General features: G+C 37.9%; 1 long non-coding RNA gene across 1 annotated transcript; it reads left to right on the forward strand.

Moving 5' to 3' along the window:
* The first annotated feature begins 795 nt into the window (after positions 1 to 795).
* On the forward strand, positions 796 to 8280 carry LOC107059329 (uncharacterized). The gene is made up of 2 exons (XR_001472604.1): positions 796 to 865; positions 7535 to 8280. It is a non-coding gene; the product is annotated as an uncharacterized lncRNA (long non-coding RNA).
* The last annotated feature ends 676 nt before the right edge of the window (positions 8281 to 8956 follow it).

Raw genomic sequence — 8956 nt, forward strand, 5'->3', positions numbered from 1 at the left:
TAATAACTTTGGTAAAATGGACATTTAGGGAGTTACTTAAGGGTGGACTATGGGATGGTTATTAGTTTGTATTTGTGGCCAGTTAATGTAGTTTTCCCTTTCTTTTAGAAAAAATGGTTTGAGGCTTAAAGAATCTTTTATTTCCAAAACAATTTTGTACACAATCTGGCCCAATAAAGAGACCTAGTCCATTAAAGGAAATAGAAAAAACAATATAAAATAAAACCTAAAGAGAAAATGAAATATCTAGATGAAGAGGCGTCGTCAATCGCCTGCATCGAAGGAAAATGAAGAGGCTTCGTCAATCGCCTTCATCGGAGGAAGATGAAGAGGCGCCGTGAATCGCCTTCATCGGAGGAAGATGAAGAGGCGTTGTCAATCGCCTTCATCAGAGAAAGATGAAGAGGCGCCGTCAATCGCCTTCATCGGAGGAAGATGAAGAGGCACCGTCAATCGCCTTCATCGGAGGAAGATGAAGAGGTGTTGTCAATCGCCTTCATCGGAGGAAGATAAAGAGGCATCGCCAATCGCCTTCATCGGAGGAAGATGAAGAGGCGCCGTCAATCGCCTTCATCTTAAGCCAATTAAACTCTTCCACAACGCTCTGCTACCTCAAATAAAAAAGAATCTTACAGTGAACAAGTCGTAGATAAGCTTCATGAGGTGACGTTGTTTCAACTACATCTTTCAAGCTAAGTATTTCTATCCTTCCTGAACCTTCATCTTCATTCTCTTGAAATACTTAGATCTAGTCTTATAAGTTAACTTTCTTGCATAGATTCTTATCCATGAATATGTTCACCACAAAGATCGATCTTCTTGATCTCAGAAGCTTATGATTGGGATGCTGCAAAGGAAATCTCAGGTAAAATCAATTTTTCATTTATAGATCTGAACTCTATGGATTGAAATCCAATTTTTTTTAATACCACCATCAAAACTCAAATTCACAAAAGATTACTTATTTTAGTGGGGTTATGTTTAGATCTGGTACTCCTCTGCATGTCTGTTTGAACAAAAGAAATCTTTAGTTCATCGACCAGTTCTGTCACTCCCCGAGCATATATCCTGGGTGTGGCTGACTGTCGGAAATCACTATTGGTCCCAAGTAAATCCTTGGTCTGACTTACTATTGAATGGAAGGCTAAACACTTATGTGGAAACTTTAAAAGTGATAAACATTCACACATCTGAACATGTTTTATGAAAAATCTTAAATATAAGTATGAATCATCATAATAATAATCTTTAAAATATCTGAAGATCAAGATATAGCTGACTCACTAACTTGTCTATGAAGCCTCTGCTGAACTAAGATAGGTTATGGGACAAGATCCACGACTATCTGGATAATAAATTAGAATGTCTACTAAATGATGAAATAAATAACGGATCTGGAGCCCTCCGATAGGAGCAAAGTTTAACATCCGGCGATTTGAAATAATTATGAAGAGGCTTAGAATTGGAAATAATCATTTTTGGAAAGATTTAAAAATCTGGAAATTTGGCTAAGTATGGAAAAATGTGAGTTTTTGGCCAACTTTGAGCAGTCATAACTTCTATCTCAGGATGATTTAGGTGTAGTTCCAGTTATGGTTGCAAAACTCGTGGAATGGTCTTTCCAACGCCGCTGAGTTTGCTCGATTCCGAGTTTGTATGAGCGAGTTATGCCCTTTTAAAGTTGGGCAGTTGGCAGGGAATCCGTCCGGAAATTTTAAGGGCATTTTGGTCTTTTCCCTAGCCATTTATTTTGGGGTTATATTGTTGTGTTAGGCTTATTTTGGATCATTTTTGTCACATTTTAAAAGAGTGAGAGCTAGGGCTTGAGAGTGAAGAGGAGAAGAAGAGGAGAGAGAGGAGATCAAGCAAGAAGTTTTCGTCAAGGATCGTCGTGGATATCGTCGGGGGTGATCCCTAATAGGTATGTGAGTCCATAGGGTTGGGTTGGTTCTTTCCCCCACCCTCCAAACTCATTTTATTGTCAAAGAAGGATTTGGTTGTGTTGTTGAAGTTGTTGGTTGTGTTGTTGATGTTGTTGTTGGTGTGGTTGAAGTCCCTTGTTGTTTTGGGCATGTTTTTGGTTATGTGTTGAGCTGTATCTATGGTATGTTGAGGGATTTTATGACCCTTAGTGTTTGGGGTTGAAACCCTTGAAGTAAGGGTGGTTTAGAGTTGGCAAAACAAGGGGAGAAAGTCGAGTTTTCTGGGCAAGGGGTTGGCGCGTCACGCCTGCCAGCGCGCCCCAAAAGGGATTCTGAAGTTTCCCCCTTGGGGCAGCGCGCCTCTCAGAGCGCCAGCAGCCCCCCTCTGAAGTTTTGGGGCTGGCGCTCTGCGCCTTGCAGAGCGCCAACGACGCCAAGTTCCCCCATTTTTTTCACACTTCCTTATGCATGTTCCTAGGTATTGTACTTATGTTTCCTAGTTGTTTCCAACACTTCAAGTTGCGTTTAAATGTCAAGAACTCATCCATAACATGTGATTATATACCTTGAATTCATAATTCAATTCAAGGCGAGTTAGTATCAAGTTAAAGAGAAGTTAGAGTCAAGTCAAGCAAAGTTAAGAAGTTAGTGCAAGCAAGTTTTCAAAGTTGTTCAAGAGTCTTTATTGAGCGTTTTCACTTCATTCTAAGGCTCAAGTTGCAAGTCAAGTAAAGAGTAAAGAGTTCAAAGTTGAGTTCATTTCTCAAAGTTATTAGGGAACTATGTATTCCCAAGGAATTTTTAAAGAAATTTTTTTACATTTAAACAAGGTTGGAAACTGAGATTTCCAAAGAGCCTTCGGGCTAGTTTTTGAATAATTATCTCAATCAGCAGGAAGTATATGTTTTAAAAACATAAGAGCCAGTACATTTTTGGGAGTAGTATCGAGCACCGAGTTTGGGGTGCGTTCAAGGAATCCACAGCCCCCATCGAACCATGTTAGCCACCATGGGTAGAAAAGGATCATACTTTTTAGATGAATTCTTTTCCAGATAGACTAGTGGATCCATTAGGCAGTTCAGGTCTTATACCTTTGGCCGGGTATAAGATGCTCTGGCAGCGTGAGGTCGATCGATGTATCATCACTATAGCTCCATGTGATGGTTGTCGGTTAGAGAAACTCCCACAGTAGATATTGTAATTTTTATACACGGAAGGTATTGTATTTTTATATACATCAGTTCATTTGTATTTCTATATACATCTCAGGCTTATTGTATCTTTGTATACACACAGAGTTTATAGCAGGTTTTAAACAGTCTTTCTTTATATTGCACTTGTTTTAAAATTGTATTATATTGAAGGGAGTCAGTCAGGTTGAGTGAGTTGAGCCAGGTAAGCTATTCAGTTTCTTCCAGTTTTCCTTCTAGCCTTTGTTGCTTAGTTTTTTTTTCCAGCTCGCATACTCGTACATTCAATACTGATGCCAGTTGGCCTGCATTTTATGACGATGTAGACACAGGTACCCAGGGTCAGCATCCTGCATGCCGTTGATCCAGTTGAGCACTCTAGAGTCAGTGGTGAGCCTCATTGCTTCCGGAGGACTCGATTGTTTTGTTCTTTTAGTTTTGTTTAATTAGGGTGTTATGGGGTATGTCCCAACATCCATCTTAGTATTGTAGAGGCTTCATAGACAGTCAGTCAGTTAGTATTGAGTCTCTCATCTTTGTATTTATGTAAATATTCTATTTTGAGACTCGAGTTGCCTTTTGGTATGTTTATGCATCAGTTGGTTGTTTTTTATAACCTTTTCATTGCATTGAGTTGTGCTGTTGACTTAAGTTTCCGCTGAGTTAAGAATGCCAGGCCAAGGGCTCGCTTGGGGCCAGTTATGGTCTCCGAGTGCCGGTCCCGCCTAGGGTGTAGGCTCGGGGCGTGACAAACTTGGTATCAGAGCAGGGTTTTCAAGAGTCCTAGGGAGTCTATGAAGCCGTGTCTGTAGAGTCCTAGTTATCGGTGTGAAGCGCGCCACATCTATAATTGAGCCAAGGTAAGTGTTCTCTTGTACTCTTTTCAAGCTTAAGTTGTGGTTTATTTTTCCAGCTCGCATACTCGTACATTCAATACTGATGCCAGTTGGCCTGCATTTTATGACGATGTAGACACAGGTACCCAGGGTCAGCATCCTGCATGCCGTTGATCCAGTTGAGCACTCTAGAGTCAGTGGTGAGCCTCATTGCTTCCGGAGGACTCGATTGTTTTGTTCTTTTAGTTTTGTTTAATTAGGGTGTTATGGGGTATGTCCCAACATCCATCTTAGTATTGTAGAGGCTTCATAGACAGTCAGTCAGTTAGTATTGAGTCTCTCATCTTTGTATTTATGTAAATATTCTATTTTGAGACTCGAGTTGCCTTTTGGTATGTTTATGCATCAGTTGGTTGTTTTTATAACCTTTCATTGCATTGAGTTGTGCTGTTGACTTAAGTTTCCGCTGAGTTAAGAATGCCAGGCCAAGGGCTCGCTTGGGGCCAGTTATGGTCTCCGAGTGCCGGTCCCGCCTAGGGTGTAGGCTCGGGGCGTGACACAAAGTCTCACTGAAATCTGATGGAGAGGATCTCAGTGAAGCGTCTGCTATCGATCATGAGTTTATGTATTTGTATCATTAGAAGATATAGCACCAAATGGCGTTAGAACATGAAATGTACGGTATGTAAAATAGTTGAATGAAACACTTGTTAGACTGAACATACATAATTGAGGAACAACTCAGAGAAAGAATGAATATTGGATAATTGTGTAAAGTAAAGCATGCCAATGCATTAAAAACAATAAAGCTTTACAGCTTAGATATATGCAATGATATCAAATGCTAAAATAGTATACTTTACTTTTCTTGGGAGTTTCTCTAACTGACAACCACCAGTATTAGCATCATGATGATACCACGTCTTGCCCATATTGCCAGAGTCATCCAACACTTTGTCAGGGTAAATGACAAAGTGAACTAATGGATGCAATGTCTAGGCCCTTACCAGGGGCTTTATGATGAGTTATCCGAATCAATGACACGATCTTATCCTACGCTAGATGGTCAATTATGGGGTTTGGGTTATCTAAGTCCTTACTCAACTCGATGCTCAATACTACTTCCAAATCTTCCGATTCTGTCTAGCTACATCAATGAAAGACTCATTCTCAGTCCATAATTTAAGAAATCTGAAAGGTTTCTTATGCCTCCCCCCTTGCTTCAAGAGTTGAGAACATAGGACCATGATTTGAATTAATTCTTACTAAATGTTCCACCTCCAGGTGATCAAATCATCCTTGCAACCCCTGATTAGTGATCAATCTATCCAACCTTTTAAATATGCAATCATTCTCAGATCCATCATTCCACCATGTAAATGGACTTTCTTTGAATTGTATTTTTTGCTAAGTCATAAGAAGAAATGCAATTTTCAAAATCTTCATGTTCAGAGTCAAGAGCAGGTAAACCTCCAATTTTTTCCTCTGAATTTAGAAGTACATTAGAATCCCCCAATTTTCTATTTGAACTGGTTTGGGAACGACCATGATTAGGGGTGTTCATGGGTCGGTTTGACTCGATTATTGGTCAAAATCAAAATGAAACCAATTTAATCGGTTCTTGAATTATCAAAATCAAACCAAATATAATATACATTTATTGGTTTGATTGTTATCGGTTTTGGTTCGGTTTGATTCAGTTATTAACCATACACAAAAAATCTTTAAAAAAAGATTCATTCATAAGAGAGAAAAAAGATACAAGAAGAAACTTAATAACAAGAAATAAATAAACAACTTCAATGATAAGAGCATGTCCCTTTTGGTTAATGTCTTTATAACGACCCGTTAGGCCGTTTTGAGTACTAGACTATATTTCTTTAATAAAAGAACCTTTCCGTAAATTTTTAATGAGAATCTTGATTTGTTCGTTTAACTACGGTTATTTGGTTGATGGGTATTTATCAAATAATTAATTTTTAGTTGATTATAAATGAGTCAAGTATAAAATTTATTTAACAACCTAGCCCATCTATAAAAGAAGTACTAAGATCAAGAGACAAATGATGAAAGAAGATGAATTTTAAAGTAGATAAGATTTGGGAATGACATAACTGTAAGGAACAAAACTTATGGTATCACGATTCAAGACTACCCCTAGTCGTAACACAATACGCTTCATAAGTGACCCCAAGCCAACTCATTGTCGGACATGACACTAAGATTCATAAAGACAATAACTGAAGATAACTGATGTAGAAACTAAATTGAGATGAATGAGCAAGAATGCAAAATTGGTGTTGTCGCCATTGCCCAATACCACCAGCACATATATTTCCAGGTAATGCATTGATGACACTCTTCCAGCATCGCCTGGATAGAAATACTCTCTGAATCGAATTTAGATGTTAAAAGGACTGTCTGGGACCGAACATGGGTACATCCTGTACCCAAAGTCAACAACCCAACCCAAAGGGATCTTGTACTTGTAATTCCAATGTCAGGATGTACCCATGTTTTGTCCCAGATAGTTCTTTTAACATCTAAATGCGATTCATATAGTATTTCTATCCAGGTGATGCTGAAAGAGTGTCATCAATGCATTACCTGGAAATATATGTGCTGGTGGTATTGGGCAATGGCGACAACACCAATTTTGCATTCTTGCTCATTCATCTCAATTTAGTTTCTACATCAGTTATCTTCAGTTATTGTCTTTATGAATCTTAGTGTCATGTCCGACAATGAGTTGGCTTGGGGTCACTTATGAAGCGCATTGTGTTACGACTAGGGGTAGTCTTAAATCCAAACTAGTTTATTGAGTTTACAAGTCAACTGAAATAAAGAAACCAACTCCTAAGGATTAGGGATAAGATAGAAACCAATTTATTGTTAAACAGTAAATAACTACCCTATAATACAGATAACTTGGACAGCTGCAGTTCTTATGCATATTTCTAACTCTTTTCATTATTAACAATTTCACTTTTTTGCACTGCTACTTCTGATTTGTTGGGAACTGAAATTACATTATATATCATATGTACCCTCTCCCTATTGATTTACTACTAAAACTTGTTGGATCTCCTTATCTTCTGCGAAGGTCTCTTTAACATGTGAACTATTTTCCCTTCATTGTCATTCATATTAAGCCGCTGATCAATTATTGCATTTTGTTGTGGTGTAGGAATTGTAGTCAAAATTGGAGCCATTACAAGAGCATCTTGCTTAGCTCTTACTTCTGTATCTGAAACTTTCCTTGTTGATCAAAATCTACCTCTGTAATTCCCTATTCTCTCTGGAGATTTCCTTTCTTCTTCATTTTTAATCTTTGCAATCTCATTTTGTTATTGTGGTGCAAGTACTGCAACAATTCACATTGGGAGACACTAAGATGGAATAAAGGTAGAAACAATCTATCAAACGTTAACTCAACAATTTGAAAGGACACTTGTTGATAAAAGTGGGAGAAAGTTGTGATCGAAATAGAGCCCTTTCAAACAATGAAACTCCTTACTATCATCCTCATCAATACTGCAATATATTAAATACAGAACGGTTAATAATCTCGACTCAAAATCTTCAGGGGAAAATTTGAAGAAAGCAGAGGAAGTTGGTACAAACAAATAGAATTCTGTTAAAATAGTGTTGTCTGCAGCAAGTTTGACGATGACAGGGAGGCTAGAGAAGTACTTTCCGCAGAATTCGAGCCTGACGTGTTTGTACAATTTGCGGTCATCCAATGTGATGCCATTTTCTGGAAAGAAGAGAAGTTGTTGCTCTCTGTTTCAGAGTTAGAGAAGAGAGGATTTTCCTGTTGGATATCATTTGGTAACACTGAGAATATTCCATCAAGACCTATGGAAGCTATGAATTGCAACTCTATTGACTTACTATTAAGGAAGAATATAAAAAGCATGAAGAGGCTTCGTAACAGAGGAAATGATCAGGCCGATGAATCAAGCAAATATAACAGAGGAAAACAGAGACTATATCTGTTTTTATTTAACCATCAATTTTCATGGGAAAATCGACAACAAAAACAGTCTGCCTGTAAACTGTCCAAATATAGCCTGTGGTCGAGGGGATTCTCTAATGGAAGTGTCTGGAAAGTAAAGCATGAAGAGGCTTCGTAAGTATACATAAAAGAGTAGAACCGACACATCAAAGGTAAGTATATTGTAGACGTTAACAAAAATAGACAAAATGCAACATCGATGTGTATTATGAGGCAATTACCATTGGAACTCCAAGCGGTATTGTTTTGTAGCTGATTGGAGGATCTTAAAATCTTTCAAGAAATAATGCCAACACATTTTATTACTATGCTTACATCGCTTGCTGCTTTCCGATTTCCTTTTTCTAGTTTTTCAGTTTTTCAGTTCGTCTAATAGGACCTACATAAACATGACGTTGGAAAAATGGAGAAATATAATTGAAGATAGAAAAATATTAAAGCGAAGATAACATTGTGGGATACATGTGTAAAGTTATTATACTTTGGTGCATCTGAATTGACTCCTACTAGCAAAGTCCGCGAATAGAAGTAACTAATCAATTCATCAATCAAAGATTCATATCAAGCACGTCTATTAAGGTCAAACTCTCCAATTCAGGACTCATAATTTTGATTTTATTCAATCCTTTACATAAAGGAAGACATAAGGATTTTATGGAGGAAACCTCATGGTGAAATCGGTGGGGAATGTTTACACAATTTAGATTCAGGACTTGTAGCTTAGTACAAGCGCACAAATCAACTTCCAGTTGTGCTGATGAATTAAACAAGTGAAACTCAAGCAGATTTCGAGCTTTTATTTCTATTTCCCTTAGATATGTACTGCCACAATTCATATGAACCTTTTTAAGTTGATTTTGATGAGGCACTGAGATGGAATAAAGGTAGGAACAAGACATCAAAGTTAACTCAACAATAGAAGGGCACTTGTTGATAAAGTTGGACAAAGTTGACGATTAAATAGCAACGTGATCGAAATATATCTCTTTC

Source organism: Solanum tuberosum, unplaced genomic scaffold (assembly GCF_000226075.1).
Source record: "Solanum tuberosum cultivar DM 1-3 516 R44 unplaced genomic scaffold, SolTub_3.0 scf01231, whole genome shotgun sequence".
Classification (NCBI taxonomy): Eukaryota; Viridiplantae; Streptophyta; class Magnoliopsida; order Solanales; family Solanaceae; genus Solanum; species Solanum tuberosum.